The sequence below is a fragment of the Coregonus clupeaformis genome, chromosome 24 (genome assembly GCF_020615455.1).
Source record: "Coregonus clupeaformis isolate EN_2021a chromosome 24, ASM2061545v1, whole genome shotgun sequence".
Classification (NCBI taxonomy): domain Eukaryota; kingdom Metazoa; phylum Chordata; class Actinopteri; order Salmoniformes; family Salmonidae; genus Coregonus; species Coregonus clupeaformis.
The window spans coordinates 31,048,807-31,068,590 of NC_059215.1; the positions used below are offsets into that span (position 1 = coordinate 31,048,807).

Consider the following 19,784-nt stretch of genomic DNA (forward strand, 5'->3'; position numbering starts at 1 on the left):
CTCATGCCTGTTCCACAGATACTGCGTTTTGGAAGTGTCAATGGGGGAATGATATTTGGCTTTCATTTGGTACCAATCGGTCAGCAGGTGTCGCTATTTTAAAAGGCAACTTTAAGGGTCATATACTGAGTCATGAAGGAGATGATGCAGGGAGATGGATTATGCTATTGGTAGATGCCAACCACATTCAATTAATTGTTGTGAATACTTATGCTACCAATAACAAGTCAAGTAACTGTATTTTATTTAGAGATATTGAGAGGAAAATAAGTCAAATTATGTCTAAATTTCCGTTGGCCAAAGTAATATGGGGTGGCGATTTTAATACAGTATTACATGATCTAGTTAGATGGCCTCCTAAGGATAGCAACTCTGATTGTGAGATAAGGAATATGATATGACGTGTTTTACACAGGATTCGTTAATGTCTTTGATATTACGTGCTGCATACGATTTTGAGGAGGAGGACATTCCATTTATTTCTGTCACTGGTGGGTGCCAGAAGGTATGCGTGCCAGGAAGGATGGGGGGCCACTGGTGCTAATCTTAGAAGGAGTACATGATGGAATATCCTGACTAGGGTGCAAGACGATACCATATAGGGTGATACTATTGTAGTTGGGAGTGTATTCTAATAATGGTTGGCAACTGTTGGATAGAATCAGCTTGCCAAGCAGTATATAAACTGAGATTTTGTATGCCTATCATTCGAATAGTGAGATGCAACCCAAGTATGTCTTGCTATGTTGAATCAGGTGGGGAGTTCAAATGACAATAGGCCACTCACGTGCAGCTTGTCATGTTGAACCCGGTACCATATATTAAATACATGTATCAACTCTCCATCTAATTGTTTAACAATTCTCTTGCATCCTGAATTACTTGATACCGGAGAAACTCATCATAACAGATTGGCGTCTAAATAAACAGGATACAGTTTACGGTCGAGCCGACGGGTAAGCAGACTTTCATTTTTTTGATTATGTAAAATTCTGCTTATCTGTGGTAAAGCTGAGCTGTATCGAACGTTTAAAATGTAATATTTTTTTGAGGGGAATAGATGAGTGGTATTCGAGTATGTTAACATATGTAAGGAGAAATATCAAATTAGACAATGACATGGTGCTATGATTCAAAACAGGGTGTGTTCAGAATAATGAGTAAAAACAACAGAGGAGAAGGAGAGTGGGTTTAAAAAGATTGGGCGTAGGGTCTTTTAATGTGTACGACATCATAAAGTGTGATAGAGTTGTCAGGTTTGAGTCCTTTGGTGTGTTGAATCATCATAAAGTGTGATAAAGTGTCAGGTTTGAGTCCTTTGGTGTGTTGAATCATCATAAAGTGTGATAAAGTGTCAGGTTTGAGTCCTTTGGTGTGTAAGAATCATCATGAAGTGTTAGCTTATGGGTGGTCCTTTGTAGCTCAATTGGTAGAGCATGGCGCTTGTAACGCCAGGGTAGTAGGTTCGATTCCCGGGACCACCCTTACGTAAAAATGTATGCACGCATGACTGTAAGTCGCTTTGGATAAAAGCGTCTGCTAAATGGCATATTATTATTAAAGGTTAGAGTCCTTTTGTTACAGGTTTGAGTCCTTTGGTGTTTATAAGAGTTAGAGGACCTTGGTGAAGGGAGAATTAGTCCCTTGTGAATTACTCAAGACGGGCGAGAGAGAAAACCATAACTAATACAGCAACTACAAAACAAACAAAAAAGATAAAGGTGGGGATTTGATTCAAATATTTAATTACGAATATTGTATGAACTAATAATACAAAACAATGGGGAGCCAACTCAGTAGACCGGTATCTGGCAAGACAGTGACAATTAAGAATAAATCAGAGCTAGATTTACCTCGAAGGGAACGAAAGGTAATGACGAAATTGTTGCAGACAAATCCGCATCTAAAACATATCTCTTTTAAATGTATCGAAAATCAGACACTGAGCAAATGGATGTTAATTAAATTAGGGTTTTTCTATGTGGAACCATATCTTAGTGATTTATCAGCATGGACAGATAATGAGTATCCTCAAGATAGTTGTTTTGAAAGGGATAAATTACAGGTAGCGTGAAAGTATATCATTGACAATACAGCCGTAAGCAACCCGAAATGGGATTTAGATTATATGAAAGATGTGTATAAAGCATGGTATTTAATGAGTGCATAATGGCCTGTAAATTTAATTAGGAAGGAGGAAAAGTCAGTTAAGAAATTACGTAATTTGGCAATGGAACAACATAATCTACCTTCTGAAAAGAGTCAGAACACATGGGCTATAAAAGGATCTGACAATATGAAAGGAATTTATCCGTAGTTAGCGAACTCTATTCAGCCTCCAGCTTATAGTACAGAGGACAACTGTGACGATGATAGCAACATATATGATTGGTTATTTATAGAATATTTTGGAAGTCAGGCTAATGAAATATGTAATCCTAAAATCAGTTATTGTAAAATGTTAATGGTATGGAATTGACATTCCAAGTTTGGCCCCTTTTTATAGAAGTAATATTCCTGCAGGTTATACAAATATTGATTAAGTGTGTTTGGAAATAGTGGTGTGAATATGGAAATATGTATTAATCTGAAGGTTGGATAATAAAAGATAGAAATGGGTATCGAGATTTGGATAATAAGCTTTGATATAACGTTATCTTGTGGTTCCGTACATCAATGCCCATCATAGTATATCAAGGAGTGGTATTGAGAGCGTGATGTTATTTTAGAGAGCAGCGGAAAGTCTATATTTTCTGGGAGGCGTTGAGGATCCCATGACAGGAAGGTCAGTGTCCGGGAAATTAAAGTTGTTGGTTTTTTGGTTCCGCTGGGAGTATGTTTGAAGAAGCTGATTTGTGTCGATTGAGAATCGTTAAAAACACGAAGGGATTGGTTGATGTGAGTACCTAAGGATTTCTAACGTTCTATATGGATTATGTGAATATATGAAAATATGATTAATTTTATGTGTGTGTAATCGATTACTAGGGATTTGATAAAGTAATAATTAGAATAATATTTATATATTATCTTGCTCACCCAAACGTAGACATACGTCAGTGGTGGGAAATAATAAATAAAAGTTTTCGGAGTTGGTGCCGTTGATGGATCATTTGATAGAGATAAGGTTTAAGAAATAAACTGTCCATTAGGACTGGAAATTATAGACGTAACTTATAACATTGTACAAAGCCAATTTAGGGTTTCCATTAAACTAAGTATCATTCCGGAGCTAAGGTGATGAAGTGAAGGAATTTCATTATGGATCATATGGTAATATTTTATGTATCATTAAGGAAAATGTTGGGAAATGTCAAAGATAAAATATAGTAAACATGATTGACATTTTATAAATCCAGATGCATGTCTAAATAAGGAATATAGCCAATACAGTGTGTACACATGCTTTGATGAATGTATGTATGCAATACTGCTTATTTTCTGTGTTGATGAAGCGAATCAGAGAAGAAGGGAAGAATTTACAGGTCGCTTAGGAAAGCGTAGTAAAAGTCCAGGTGTGTCGAGGAAGTGTATCACCTAGGGGGCTAAATAAATAGAAATTGTCTTTCTTGTGTCGGGGAAGTGAATCAGAAAGGGTCGATCAGGTAAAAAGATAGGTCATCCTGAGTAGGTGACATAAATTGGAGTTAACACCGGTCACCCTGAGTAGGTGAACGGGTTAAACAGTCACTAAGGCTTCAAAATATAGAGAAAGTGTTAAATAGAGTAGGTCTGATCATGTGGATGAGTGGTTTGCTTGGGCTACTGTGAGTCATTAAACTGTCTGATTAATTTGGGCACAAGTGGCTGCTCATCTGTGTGAGTGAGAATAATAAGACATCTTGCAAGTAAATAGCCTTTCTGTAAGGAAAGGAAATATATTTGAGGTCATTTGAAGCTTCTGTCTGATGGAGAAAGGGCGTGCCCAATCTCACATTAGGAAAGAGAAGAATAAATGGTGTGTGGATATTCATTGACCAACTGAGTGTAGAAAATTCACGTTACCAGGAGGGGTAAAATAAATCCTGTTGGAGGAACAGGTCACGTGTACCGGTGTGATCATATGACGTCTATGCATTATATTTTGATCAATCTTTTAGGGTATGTTTCTGACATTATATTTAGAAACTTTAGAGGTGATGTAGTATTATGATAAATTGACTACAGTAAAATAATAACTGGGATAGGGTTAACATTCCAAATTTGGGCCCTTTGATAGAATAAAATATTCCTGTAGGTTATACAAATAGTAATTAAGCGCGTTTGAGAACAACATTGTATAAATATGGAATGAGAGTGGTATAAATGGTGTAAATGAGTCGCACTCTGAAGTTTGAATGATGAGATATAGAGGTGTATATGATTATTATATATACGTTGGAATAATAAGCTTTTCTTGTAAAATATATCTTGGAGTTTCGTACAACAATGCCTGTCATAGAATTTCATAAGATCAGTAACCAACATATACGATTCTGGGAGGATTCTATGACTGAGGGGAAGGATTTGGGTAATTTGTTGTTCGTTCCGCTGAGACTAGATTGTGATTAACTGATTTGTGGCAATAAAGAATCATTAGAAACATGAATGGTTTGGTAGATATGAATACTGTGGGGGGAAAAAAGTATTTAGTCAGCCACCAATTGTGCAAGTTCTCCCACTTAAAAAGATGAGAGAGGCCTGTAATTTTCATCATAGGTACACGTCAACTATGACAGACAAAATGAGAAAAAAAATCCAGAAAATCACATTGTAGGATTTTTAATGAATTTATTTGCAAATTATGGTGGAAAATAAGTATTTGGTCAATAACAAAAGTTTCTCAATACTTTGTTATATAACCTTTGTTGGCAATGACACAGGTCAAACGTTTTCTGTAAGTCTTCACAAGGTTTTTCACACACTGTTGCTGGTATTTTGGCCCCATTCCTCCATGCAGATCTCCTCTAGAGCAGTGATGTTTTGGGGCTGTCGCTGGACAACACGGACTTTCAACTCCCTCCAAAGATTTTCTATGGGGTTGAGATCTGGAGACTGGCTAGCCACTCCAGGACCTTGGAAATGCTTCTTACAAGCCACTCCTTCGTTGCCCGGGCGGTGTGTTTGGGATCATTGTCATGCTGAAAGACCCAGCCACGTTTCATCTTCAATGCCCTTGCTGATGGAAGGAGGTTTTCACTCAAAATCTCACGATACATGGCCCCATTCATTCTTTCCTTTACACGGATCAGTCGTCCTGGTCCCTTTGCAGAAAAACAGCCCCAAAGCATGATGTTTCCACCCCCATGCTTCACAGTAGGTATGGTGTTCTTTGGATGCAACTCAGCATTCTTTGTCCTCCAAACACGACGAGTTGAGTTTTTACCAAAAAGTTCTATTTTAGTTTCATCTGACCATATGACATTCTCCCAATCCTCTTCTGGATCATCCAAATGCACTCTATCAAACTTCAGACGGGCCTGGACATGTACTGGCTTAAGCAGGGGGACACGTCTGGCACTGCAGGATTTGAGTCCCTGGCGGCGTAGTGTGTTACTGATGGTAGGCTTTGTTACTTTGGTCCCAGCTCTCTGCAGGTCATCCCCCCTGTTCTGGGATATTTGCTCACCATTCTTGTGATCATTTTGACCCCACGGGGTGAGATCTTGCGTGGAGACCCAGATCGAGGGAGATTATCAGTGGTCTTGTATGTCTTCCATTTCCTAATAATTGCTCCCACAGTTGATTTCTTCAAACCAAGCTGCTTACCTATTGCAGATTCAGTCTTCCCAGCCTGGTGCAGGTCTACAACTTTGTTTCTGGTGTCCTTTGACAGCTCTTTGGTCTTGGCCATAGTGGAGTTTGGAGTGTGAGTGTTTGAGGTTGTGGACAGGTGTCTTTTATACTGATAACAAGTTCAAACAGGTGCCATTAATACAGGTAACGAGTGGAGGACAGAGGAGCCTCTTAAAGAAGAAGTTACAGGTCTGTGAGAGCCAGAAATCTTGCTTGTTTGTAGGTGACCAAATTCTTATTTTCCACCATAATTTGCAAAAATAATTCATTTAAAATCCTACAATGTGATTTTCTGGAGAAAAAAAATCTCAATTTGTCTGTCATAGTTGACGTGTACCTATGATGAAAATTACAGGCCTCTTTCATCTTTTTAAGTGGGAGAACTTGCACAATTGGTGGCTGACTATATACTTTTTTTCCCCACTGTATATTCGAATAGAATGAATTTTATGTCAGTGTAATTTAATACGAGGGATTGGATAAAATTATAGGTGTTGACTTGCACGCCCAAACACGTAGACGTACGTGGAAATGGGAGAAAGTACATAGGGCATGTGGTAGAATTAAGCATTATAATAAATTATGTATTATTTCAGAAGCAGAGGTGATATAGTCAAGGAATTTTAGTATATTAGGGGAAAATATAATTCATTTGGTTAGGTCGTTAGATCTGTTTCCAAATCAATGAATGTGGGGTTTGACTCGTTGACTGTTAAGTTGTTTACGTTGAGCGTGTGAGATCTGCGTCCTTCAAAGCTATTTTCTGATAAAGTGTGGTATGTGCCAGATACTAAAACTACTGACCATTATCATTGGAATAAAGGAGGATTAACTTGTCATTTCATTAAAGCATAGATTCTGCATCTCTGATTAGAGTCTAGGTTTTCTAAGTATAGTTCAGCTATGGTTGTGGGTTGTTTAGATTGAAGGAACAGTCAGGATAAGACTGGACGATTTAGCAGCCTGCGTCTTTTCAGACTGAAGGACTCACTTATTCAACGGGAAAGAAGGAGGAGTGACTATAGTCTAATCAGAAAGGACAGTTACATACATTTGAATAGCTGACTGGCAATTGCGATAGAGTTATGGCCATAATTTGAATTGTTTAGGTAGACTGGAATGAAAGTAAGGTCTTTTAATAATATGAATATAAATATACTATTAGTTATTGTTGAGTTGTGAATAGACTTTACTAATGCCATGATCTAGTTCTCGGGTAAAAGAGAGTCGTACTTGCTTGACTGTATCGAGCTGAAAGAGATATTTGAAGCAAGTTTGAATAGTTGGATGGAAAACCTTTATTTGACAAATTCTAATTGTTATTACTTTATTCTATAGTTTGCGTGACACCAGTGATGTATGCGAATAGTTGGTGAATTCTAGAATTATAATTTATTTTCATTACGTGAACCAGGGGATGCAAGGAGCTTTGGCTATTATGCTGAGGGAATAGCACCAATTTATAGTGGGTTCTAGATTTGTTGAATAAACAAACTTATATTTTAAAGTAAAGTCATGCAATAGGCTACAATTATAACAATATCAGAAAAGGGCACTATACGCTCATCTGTGGTCCTCTGTAGCTCAGTTGGTAGAACACGGCGCTTGTAACGCCAGGATAGTGGGTTTGATCCCCAGGACCACGCATATACAAAAATGTATGCACACATGTAAGTCGCTTTGGATAAAAGCGTTTGCTAAATGGCATATTATTCTTATCTGGAAAAAGCAAATTTATGACACAGAAGGACAATAAAAAACCCAGAAAAATAATGGATATTAGGGGGGCTCAGAGAATCCTAAAGGGGAGGGTTAGCTAGTGGCAGTAGCTATGCAGGCTGATGAAGAACCTATGCTAAAGGTTCAGGTGAAGAATAGAGGCACCCCAATGATGATAGATACTGGAGCAATTTACTCACGTGTAAATCCAAATTATGCCTCTCACCAACCCCATGTCAGGCAAAGATGCACAGACAATAGAATTTTCATGACAAACACAGCTAATATATATGACAGTTCCAGGAGAATAAAAAGCAGGAAAAAGTTACGTGTACATATATTAGTGTCAGAACAAATTCCAGTTAATTTAGTAGAAAGAGATACACTGTGTAGAATAGGGGGCCAGATTAAATGCAGATCAGAGGGACTAATAATAGTTAAGGAAGGGGTATGTCCACAGAAGGTAATGGGGAAACCATCATCACATTAGTAAACTATTTTGATAGAAGGGCCGCGGCTTTTGTGGAGCGACGGGTAACGGTGCTTCGAGGGTGACTGTTGTCGATGTGTGCAGAGGGTCCCTGGTTCGAGCCCAGGTAGGGGTGAGGAGAGGGACGGAAGCAACACTGTTACATTGAAGCTGTTGACCCGGATCACTGGTTGCTGCAGAAAAGGAGGAGGTCAAAAAGGGGGGTGAGTGTAACCGGTGTGAAATGGCTAGCTAGTTAGCGGTGCGCGCTAGTGGCATTTCAATCGGTGACGTCACTCGCTCTGAGACCTTGAAGTATTTGTTTCCCTTGCTCTGCTAGGGCCACAGGCATATGGGAAAGTACAACAAACGAGGCAAGGGATAGCATATTTGAGTTTTCGAGGTAACGAAGCATGTTGGGGGTGATGGAGTGGTAGCAGTGCGGCTAATGAAAAGCCTATGGGTTTAAGTCTTATGGGATTTTATTTCGTTTTATGTGCGCTGAATTGTGGAATTCACCGGAGAAGGGAGCAGTCACAAGTGATGTCTTGAGGGTTGTCTGAAAGGAGGGATCAGGAGATGTGGCAAGAGAGTGAGAATTTCAAATGTAGATTGTGTGGACTGATTAAGAGGTATCAGAATGAAAACTAACTAAATGTGTACTTTTTCTTCCATGAAAAAGGGGGGAGTGATTCTTTTTTTCTTTGAAATATTTTCTGAGACTATAAATAAGGCCTGGCCATTTTTTGTTTGTTTATTGTTTTACTATATGGTGTTCGAATAACCACAAACAAACTACTTAGTATGAAATGTTAGCTGTATAGGATTTTTATTTCTATTTTGTTTGTTTTTTTGACGGGATGGAAGTGAAATATCTTAAAGGGGCATACACATGTAATTTGGGTTTTTCTTTACTGAGGGATAAGTAAATATGTGTGATTTATTTTGAAAAGAGCTGTACTAAGGACTTACTGTACACTCGGGATACAACATTTATTAAATGTCTTGATGGTTGTTAAGAGTAGTATACTATTGGATGAAACAATTCATTGAATGATTGTAATGACCTCTGAAATCTGTCCTGGCTTTATAGTGTAACCTGATCACCCGCACTGTAAATTCTAGATGCATGTCTAAATAAGGAATATAGCCAATATAGTGTGTAAACATGCTTTGATGAATGTATGTATTTTATTTTTTAAAGTGTCTGAGCCATGCCTGAGTGGCGCAGTGGTCTAAGGCACTGCATCTCAGTGCTAACTGTGCCACTAGAGATCCTGGTTCGAATCCAGGCTCTGTCACAGCCGGCCGCGACCGGGAGACTCATGGGCGGCGCACAATTGGCCCAGGGTAGGGGAGGGAATGGCCAGCAGGGATGTAGCTCAGTTGATAGAGCATGGCGTTTGCAACGCCAGGGTTGTGGGTTCGATTCCCACGGGGGGCCACTATAAAAAGATATGTATTCACTAACTGTATGTCGCTCTGGATAAGAGCGTCTGCTAAATGACTAAAATGGAAAAGAGGCAAAAGCGCCCATGGCCTTTTGGAGTAAACAACATGTGTTATTGGACTTTCAAAGATAATAGTGGCGTGGCAGTTAAAGATGATAATCAATGATCTTAAGGGGAGTAGCTTTGTAAGCTATGTATACATGACTGTGCATTTGTGTGTGTATAAAAGAGATCTCTGAGCCAAAGAGAGACAGCCGTTCCATGGAGTGGCTCGGCTTTGTTACGCAAATAATAAAGTCTAATTTCTGGATTCACAAGCTCCAGTCTCTTGAGAGATATTTTTTAGTTGACTATTTTTGAGTCAAATATTTCTACGACAATCAGACGTTAAGACGACAAACCATTGTAATTGGGCTATTTGCGGGATTTCTTTGTCATTTCAATAGCATTGGGTCAATGGCATAGACTGAAATGTGGGGTTCTGATTGTCATTTAAATGTGGGTATGTGTTGCTTAGACAGATACTGCAGCCAGTGTTTGTTTTGTGATGTAGAATGGCCGATTTAGCAGCTTGTTTGCACAGGAATAGCGAGACGATTTCGAGGTAGTCATTTTTTGCGTTGCCTAATGGTGCTAGCTTAAACTACTGAGAATGGGGACTTAATGTCAATCACTAGATTGAATATGTATACTATGGATATCAATTAAATGTATGATCATCCAAAAACAGTAGATGTTTGTTGTATTACCTGTAGCCTAATCAGAAGGTACAGTTATCTAGATGTACTGACTTCTAATAACAGCGGATTGACAATTGCGATAGAACTGTGTCCATGATCTTACGTGATAACATGAATTTCAAAGCCTAGCAAGATCCGCTAGGGTGAGTGGAGTGGTATGTTTGTAGAGTAGCTAGCAAGCTAGCCATCTTTAGCCAGTTAGCTTGGGAGCTTGATTGCCTTTGTGAGTATCAAGGAGAAAAGATATTAGCTGACATTAAATTAGGGGTATGTATATGCGAGAACACGAATTATGTTTAAAATATAGTCAAATTTTGTATCACGCCGTATGTCAGCAATTGCTACATGGTGTAAATTTAAGGGTTCTGTTGATGCAATATGTTAAAGGGAATTACAGTTTGTTTTTACTATTATGCTGATGGGGAAGTACCCATTTTTTGAAGGTTCTAGAGTTGTTAATCAACAGGTTTATATTTTTAATAAATCAATGCAACAGGTTGCGATGATTAGATTACCGGAAAGGGGTATGGGTTTGTTTAATTTAGAAGGTGTCTAGTCAACTTAATGAAACATGGTATTATCTGATGTGTTTTGAGTAGGATTTTTTCTTCCAGGACTGGTGGAAGTACCCTATAGTATGTACAGTGGGGAGAACAAGTATTTGATACACTGCCGATTTTGCAGGTTTTCCTACTTACAAAGCATGTAGAGGTCTGCAATTTTTATCATAGGTACACTTCAACTGTGAAAGGCGGAATCTAAAACAAAAATCCATAAAATCACATTGTATGATTTTTAAGTAATACATTTGCATTTTATTGCATGACATAAGTATTTGATCACCTACTAACCAGTAAGAATTCCAGCTCTCACAGACCTGTTAGTTTTTCTTTAAGAAGCTCACCTGTTCTCCAGTTATTACCTGTATTAACTGCACCTGTTTGAACTCGGTACCTGTATAAAAGACACCTGTCCACACACTCAATCAAACAGACTCCAACCTCTCCACAATGGCCAAGACCAGAGAGCTGTGTAAGGACATCAGGGATAAAATTGTAGACCTGCACAAGGCTGGGATGGGCTACAGGACAATAAGCAAGCAGCTTGGTGAGAAGGCAACAACTGTTGGCGCAATTATTAGAAAATGGAAGAAGTTCAAGATGACGGTCAATCACCCTCGGTCTGGGGCTCCATGCAAGATCTCACCTCGTGGGGCATCAATGATTATGAGGAAGGTGAGGGATCAGCCCAGAACTACACGGCAGGACCTGGTCAATGACCTGAAGAGAGCTAGGACCACAGTCTCAAAGAAAACCATTAGTAACACACTACGCCGTCATGGATTAAAATCCTGCAGCGTACGCAAGGTCCCCCTGCTCAAGCCAGCGCATGTCCAGGCCCGTCTGAAGTTTGCCAATGACCATCTGGATGATCCAGAGGAGGAATGGGAGAAGGTCATGTGGTCTGATGAGACAAAAATAGAGCTTTTGGTCTAAACTCCACTCGCCGTGTTTGGAGGAAGAAGAAGGATGAGTACAACTCCAAGAACACCATCCCAACCGTGAAGCATGGAGGTGGAAACATCATTCTTTGGGGATGCTTTTCTGCAAAGGGGACAGGACAACTGCACCGTATTGAGGGGAGGATGGATGGGGCCATGTATCGCGAGATCTTGGCCAACAAACTCCTTCCCTCAGTAAGAGCATTGAAGATGGGTCGTGGCTGGTTCTTCCAGCATGACAACGACCCGAAACACACAGCCAGGGCAACTAAGGAGTGGCTCCGTAAGAAGTATCTCAAGGTCCTGGAGTGGCCTAGCCAGTCTCCAGACCTGAACCCAATAGAACATCTTTGGAGGGAGCTGAAAGTCCGTATTGCCCAGCGACAGCCCCGAAACCTGAAGGATCTGGAGAAGGTCTGTATGGAGGAGTGGGCCAAAATCCCTGCTGCAGTGTGTGCAAACCTGGTCAAGACCTACAGGAAACGTATGATCTCTGTAATTGCAAACAAAGGTTTCTGTACCAAATATTAAGCTCTGCTTTTCTGATGTATCAAATACTTATGTCATGCAATAAAATGCAAATTAATTACTTACAAAGCATGTAGAGGTATGATTTTTAAGTAGGAAAACCTGCAAAATCGGCAGTGTATCAAATACTTGTTCTCCCCACTGTATGTTAAGGGAGTCATAGGAGACAACATCTCAAACGATTTTCAATAGATGCCTGGGATTAAATATCAATGGTTCTTTCCGCTGAGAAATTGATTATATTTGCGAATGACTAAAATATTACATTTAAAGGGGTAACAGGAAGGATCTAAGGCGAAACAGTTATTTCCTATTTCATTGATCCAGTAAAGTTACCATAATAATTTGATATGGGATCAAATGGAGATGATTTTGGGGTTGAATAATCCTTGTGTGAATTATGGACAGTGGGGTCTAAATGGTAATCAATTAGGGATGCTCATTGCAAACTCAGAGAACATTGAGTGGTTTTCATCTTGTAAGAGATTTTATGTCATCTTAATATGAAGTAGTCACAAGGAATTAGATTGAAACAAACGATTATTGACATGAGGTAGTACAGTGGAATTATCTGCATCATGTTTTGTGTGTAATTACTATTTTGGGATTGATGATTATAACTGAATGTTAACAACATGTTAACTTTCTGTTCCAGGATAATGGGGGTTTAATTATCTCTCTGTGGAAAGATTCCCGAGTCTGTGGGCTGGGGGAGCAGACTTCAAGGGACACACACTTTTTTGAAGTTTTATTTTCTGAGTGACTTTTAATTAAACATATGTGATTTATTTTGAAAAGAACTGTACTAAGGACTGATTGTACACTTGGGATACGATATGTATTAAATGTTTTGACTGTTGTTAAATGATTAGTATACTATAGAATGAAACACTTCTTTGAAGGGTTTGAATGACCTCTGACCTCTGTCCTGACTTTCTAGTTATGTGATCAGCCACACTGTAAAACTTAGAGACATAGGATGATGAATTTAAGGTCATTTCTTATACTGAGTTGAGGGTCTTTTGTAATACTGATGATTATGAAGACATTTATAATATAATTTTGCAATAGTAGTATATATGATTCAGACCATGAAAAGGACAGAGAGAGAGAGAGCTAGTCCTGAATGAGGGACACGTGTCGATAGTACATTTTACTATTCCTTGAATTACCTTAGGGGATAAAATTAAGTTAAGATATTATCAAGGGTTGTCATTTTAATTTCATTTTTTATTTTGGTTTAACAGGCAATGCTGTTGTTGTTTTTTGAACGCATGAATCACGATGTGAGTCATGTGTCCAAAGGGGGGAATTACTGGTCGCCTAGGGCCTTTTGGTAAATATGGAAATTGTATTAAGAATATGAGCATTAGTAATTAATGTGTTATGCGTTAGATGGAATATGTTATGTGCAAATGTATTAGTGGCCAGAGACAAAGTACAAAGGGGGTCTGTGTCTATGAAACTAGTATAGTGCAACAAGCTGCAAGAATGTGCCCTTCCTAATCTCAGGGCTTCTCCTGACTGATGAGAAGACATGCTATAGTAGCATACTGTGTCTCACCTAACAATGTTCTTAAGACTTTCTTCATGGGTGAAGGCTTCTCTGCCCGACCTAGCAGGATAATCTGGGCATTTTCTGCGCCCAGGAGACTTTGTGGTGGTAAAAGATTCCTGATCCTGTGACTCTGCGGTGTAATTGACAGATTGATAAGGGGAGTATATTAGACATTGGTTTTAAGAATAATTGGTAAAACATAATTATTTGTCATATAGTCAATGCTTATATGGATTTCGTGGATTAGAAATGAACTCAACTAAACTGTTATGATCTGTCCTATGTCGAGGTTACTACAGATTGTGTCTTGATGCATAGCTTGGATAATTCAGCCTAGAATGGTGTGAAACTCAAAACCCATTTCCCTGGCTGAAGATGAGCAACAAAGGCATATGGTCCTGTCCAGCACCACTCCTACCTGCAACCGGTGTACAACATCCAATCGAAGCTATCAAATGCTTTTGTCTCATGCTTTTCCCTGGGGAGTGGGACAGGAGTCCACGAGGAGTGAGAATGGAGAGTGATCTGTTCAAATACAACATTTCTCATGTTGTTGGTATACTGGTTGGCAAATGGACAAGACAGAATGGGGGTAGAGATGGTGGTGACTCGGATGAGACATTGAAATTGGAACATTGTCATGGGCAATCCAAGTTGAACTATGAAGCTGTCTGAAGAACATAATGAAGAGACGCCAGAAGATTGAGTGACGGGGAAGGAAGGGTTGGTCAGCTCTGTCGATACTGCTAAATTTATAATAATTAGGATTAAGAATGCATTGTGATAATGATCTGTAGTTATTCTCATGATGAGGAAAGTAATACTAGAATTCTGGATTGTTATATTGTATGTAATATAAGTGTACATTCTGAGAGTGGTGATATGTGCTAAGTTGAGGGTTTTTAACTTTGAGTGATAAGACCATGTGAATCACTAAGCATTGTCATTCTAAATTTGGGTTGGATAATTAATTTGGATATGTTGATGATTTCACAGTAGACTACAGTTACATTTATTCAGATTCAGTGAACTATAAGATCAACCTAGTTAATCAATGAACACGGAGATAGGGTTACATCTATGTTCATATGCAAGAACTTAATTGGTTAGGGGGGGTATACAGAAGATAGCCCTATTTGGTAAAAGACCAAGTCCATATTATGGCAAGAACAGCTCAAATAAGCAAAGAGAAATGACAGCCCATCATTAATTTAAGACATGAAGGTCAGTCAATACGGAACATTTCAAGAACTTTTAAAGTTTCTTTAAGTGCAGTCGCAAAAACCATCAAGCGCTATGATGAAACTGGCTCTCATGAGGACCACCACTGGAATGGAAGACCCAGAGTTACCACTTGCTGCAGAGTTCATTAGAGTTACCAGCCTCAGAAATTGCAGCCCAAATAAATGCTTCACAGAGTTCAAGTAACAGACACATCTCAACATCAACTGTTCAGAGGGGACTGTGTGAATCAGGCCTTCATGGTCGAATTGCTGCAAAGAAACCACTACTAAAGGACACCAATAAGAAGAAGAGACCTGCTTGGGCCAAGAAACACGAGCAATGGACATTAGACTGGTGGAAATGTGTCCTTTGGTCTGGAGTCCAAATTTGATATTTTTGGTTCAAACCGTCGTGTCTTTGTGAGACGCGTGTGGGTGAACGGATGATCTTCACATGTGTAGTTTCCAACGTAAAGCATGGAGGAGGAGCTGTTATGGTGTGGGGGTGCTGCATCAGATGACCTGGCCTCCACAATCCCCCGACCTCAACCCAATTGAGATGGTTTGGGAGTTGGACCGCAGAGTGAAGGAAAAGCAGTATATGTGGGAACTCCTTCAATATAGAAAAACCCTTGAATGAGTAGGTGTGTCCAAACTTTTGTCTGGTAGTGTATGTTCATTAAAAACGTTATTTTGATTAATTTATTCATACTATTTCATCCTTCCACAAGATATAGTCCCCACACAAATCTAGGATTGCTACCCAAGCCGGCTGGTTGTTCGTTCTATCGGTTCAGTTGCCAGAGACGCAACCCAGTCATTCAGTCGTTCGTTGTAAATGTTTCATTGCCATACTGGCTGGCAACGTTCTTATCCCTTGCCTTCTAGCTAGCCAACTACGGCTAATTTACAGTCACGTCAAACAGTGCAGCCAGAATAACAGCAAGGTAGTTGCGTTTGTTTAAGCAGTTTTCTAGTGACATTTATTTGGATACATCCATAACAATGAGCTAATGAAGCACGATTTTGCCTGGCATAGAAAATGTGCTCTGTCGTCAGGAAACTGTTGTTCAGAGGAGCTAGCCAACAACACAGCTAACACAATCACTTCAAACTGAAGCTGGAAACACAGCAAACTACTTGCATTTCGTTTAGTTTTACCTGTGTTCTATTGACATTTCTTTGTATATATCCATAACCATGATGCCAGCTGATTCATGATTTTGACTGGCTGAGAAAAGCTGCCTGCCTGCCTGCCTGTCTGTCTCGTCCTGACTCCTGGCACATCCATTACTATGGGACAGCTGGAGATCAAATTTCAATATTGAAAAAATGTTGCAAATGTCGGAGAGATAGACAACTAGGTTTATACAAAACTCCGCTTTTGAAAATCAAATGCTAGCTAAAAGAAATGGGAGATAATGTTTAGATGCTTTTTAGAGTGGAGATCAAGTTTATAAATTGCCTGGCTGGGCTGATGAGACAGTGGATTTCGCAGTGAGATGGAACAGAGTAAATAGGCATTTCAATGTCATAGCTTTTGCCGGTGGTAACTTGTGGAATATACAATGGCTAGAATGTGGTTTTAACCAATCAGCATCCAGGATTAGACCCACCCGTTGTATAATTAAGCAATAAGTCATAAGAACCCAGGGATTAAAGTGCAATAACTCACGTCTAAGGGCTCTTTTGAATCAGTCAAATAATTATATTCATTAGACGTAGCTATGCTAAACAAATCATTGGAATGTTGCTAGCTAGCAGAGATTCACTGATGATGAGAGACAAGAACTTCAATAAATAATGATTTAATAAATAACCAATAGGCCTACATAAGCAACAACTATTATGGTTGGCAAGTCCGAGCTAACCAAGCTAGTTGGTGATGTTAATAGTGACGTTTCAATGATGGCACACAAGTGGAAGAACTGTCCATGGTCCTGGTTGGTGACAGCCAGTGCTTGCCTCTTCTTTGGCTGAGAATAAGATGTCCCACCCACATCGTTGCCAGCTAAAATGACACTCCAGCACTTTCCGTTATCCTTGGGGCTGCCAATAACTCTTGAGTGAGCTCTCACACCGATGGCCACTCACAGCCATTATTTCCCTTGCCTCCAGGCCCGCATCGGATAACTTTTGCATTCTGAAGTTGCTACCCAAGCGGGCTGGTTGTTAGTTATTTTGTTTTGACCCAGTCGTTAATTCTAATCATTCTTTTCATTCGACATTGCTGTGCTAAACAAATCATTGGCATGTAGTTAGCTAGCAGAGATTCAATGATGACGAGAGACAAGAACTTCAATAAATAATCATTTAATAAATATCCAATAAGCCTGCGCTGGTTAATGAATTCATGGAATTCTGTTTACGGTTTCCAAGGTGAATAATTAGTTTCACGTTTATTCTTGGGACAGGAGAGATCGCATTTGTAAAATTATACATTGTTGTGCGGGTCATAGAGGCAGACAGGTAGGTTTATTTGGAAACCAAAATAGCAGTATGGAAACAAAAATGTGAAGACACTTTCTTCCCCCGAGGGAGATTTTATAAATTTTATGCCTGGGCTGCAGGACAGTGGAATGATGACATTAACACGTCATGGTATTTTGTGGGAGCATTGTCCCACAACTCCCGCATATCAACCAATCAGCATCCAGAATCCAAACAACCCCTTTAATAAGAGACAATATACACATGGCCAGTACATTCATAAAAAGTGCCATTGTTTACATCATTACCTAGCAACACACTACTACTTTTACAGATCCACTGTCTTATCTGCCCAGCCATGCAATTTATAAACTTGATCTCCACTGTAAAAAGCATCTAGACATTATCTACAACATTTGCAACATGGTTGCAATATTGAAATTCGATCTCCAATGTGTCCCATAATAATGAATGTGTTGGGGGTCGGGGCAAGACAGACAGGCAGCTTTTCTCAGACAGTCGATATCATGAAAAACATAATTTTTATGGATACAAAGAAATGTCAATAGAAAAACTGGTAAAACGAAACAAAATGCAGCTAGTTTGCTGTCTTTCCAGCTTCAGTTGGAAGTGATTGTGTTAGCCGTGTAGTTGGCTATCTAGCAAGGGGGGGGGGAAGAGCCTCCATAGCAACCATTTTTGCTTGCCATAGCAACCTGCAAAGTTCTGGAACTATCAACCAGCGCTTGGGTTGTTTTTCTTTACATGGCAGTCAATACGAATAGAACTAATGACCAGAGAGCGCCTAAAATTGCATTTGACAACCAGTGTTAGTGAATGTAGCATCACATTTTGTAGAAAAATGTATGGTTTGGGAAAGAATCTTGCTTTTTAATGCTTCGACTTGTGGCTGTCACAGCCATGATAAAATTGTCATAACACATGGCCTCTCGTGTATTATTGCTTAAATCAAATTATACAGCTCAGACTCCATCTCATTAAACCTATCCCAACAGCAATGAAAAAGAACTGAAATAATTTAGTCAAATAACAGTTGGATATTTCTATGAACTAAACCATTTTTTCAAACATAAAAAATACCTTACTTGTCGCTTGGTTTGTACAGACAATTTTCTGTTTTACATTTTTGAAAACATTCTATTCCATACAATCCAACTGCTTTAGAACTTTCAGGATCCCTGCAGAAACAGTTTGGCCTGCCAACATGATGCTTTGTTGAACTAAACCCTTATAATTCTCTTTTCTTCATGTTTGGTGAGCATGTATTAGGAAAGCAAAGCTAGCAACCGTTTCAAGTATCCAATTAAAGCACAGCGCTGTTATCTGTTATTTTGAGACTGGAGAAAATCGTATTTTCTGCCTTAGCTTTGGAAGCTATGCAGGATCTGTAGATGATTTACCACCTTTTTCACATGATATGCTAATTCTCCTCTCCTCAGGACAACATAATTTAGTTAACAATATCATCAGATTGAGGAAATATTCGAACTCAAACAAAATAAAATAAAATCCTCAGATTGACCATACTGTTTTCTCAATTACTCTTCAATACCAATAATGAAGCATTACAGTAAATATAGAAAGTGAAATAGTAAGCATTATTTGCATCCTACCTCCACTCTTCCTCACAGGGAAAGGGAAACGGAGTCAGGGAGAGAGATAGAGACGGAGGTATCCCAGGTTCTACCCAGTCTCTCCAAGCCTCTTAAAGGCTAACACTGAGAAGAGCACAACGCCCAATCCTGACGTACAGATCCTGCTGATGACAGCCCACGTGGGACATCCCACCACTACAGTACCTAATCCACTCAGATTATTGGCTAGGGTTTACCACCACCTCCCACTGACCACCCTACCCAACCCAGACACGCACACAGCTACACACAGACTACCACTGTAGAATACAGTATAATATAATATATATGATATATGATGTAATATAATAACTGCTGTATAATACAGTAATATACTTGTTTTAGATCACACATCTCAGTGGTTATAGCTCAAAAGGTGAATTGTAAACAATGGTAACTACTGTTAATGCAAACCCATTATTTGAACAGATATTCACTAGAGCAGCAAATGAATGTGAATGTTGTGTGTGAATAGGAGAATGAAATAGCCTAGTCCGCCCGCCAGCCACACAGCCATTGTTTGTGTGGGGTTGTTTCAGGACCAGTATATAGGGAAACGTTATCCTAACAGTGAACTGAATAGCACTTCAGCTCTTCTGAAGTGAATTATCACATTCACACCGCTGACAACTGCTTAGGGCATCTGCTTAGGGCTTTTATGTGTGTGCTGCTCTAGCTTGGGCAGAGTTTCAGAAATCCAGTGTTTTGTGTGTGTATTTGTGTGGTGTTTCTCTC

At 39.3% G+C, this 19,784-nt stretch overlaps 1 protein-coding gene across 1 annotated transcript in view; it reads right to left on the minus strand.

The window, feature by feature from the left end:
- Positions 1 to 19,106, minus strand: part of LOC121538311 (solute carrier organic anion transporter family member 4A1) — a 30,757-nt gene extending 11,651 nt beyond the window's left edge. Inside the window, exon 1 of the mRNA XM_041846188.2 lies at positions 19,029 to 19,106. The gene's annotated coding sequence lies outside the window, so the exon portion shown is untranslated. The remainder of the gene's footprint in view (positions 1 to 19,028) is intronic.
- Between the last annotated feature and the right edge of the window lie 678 nt (positions 19,107 to 19,784).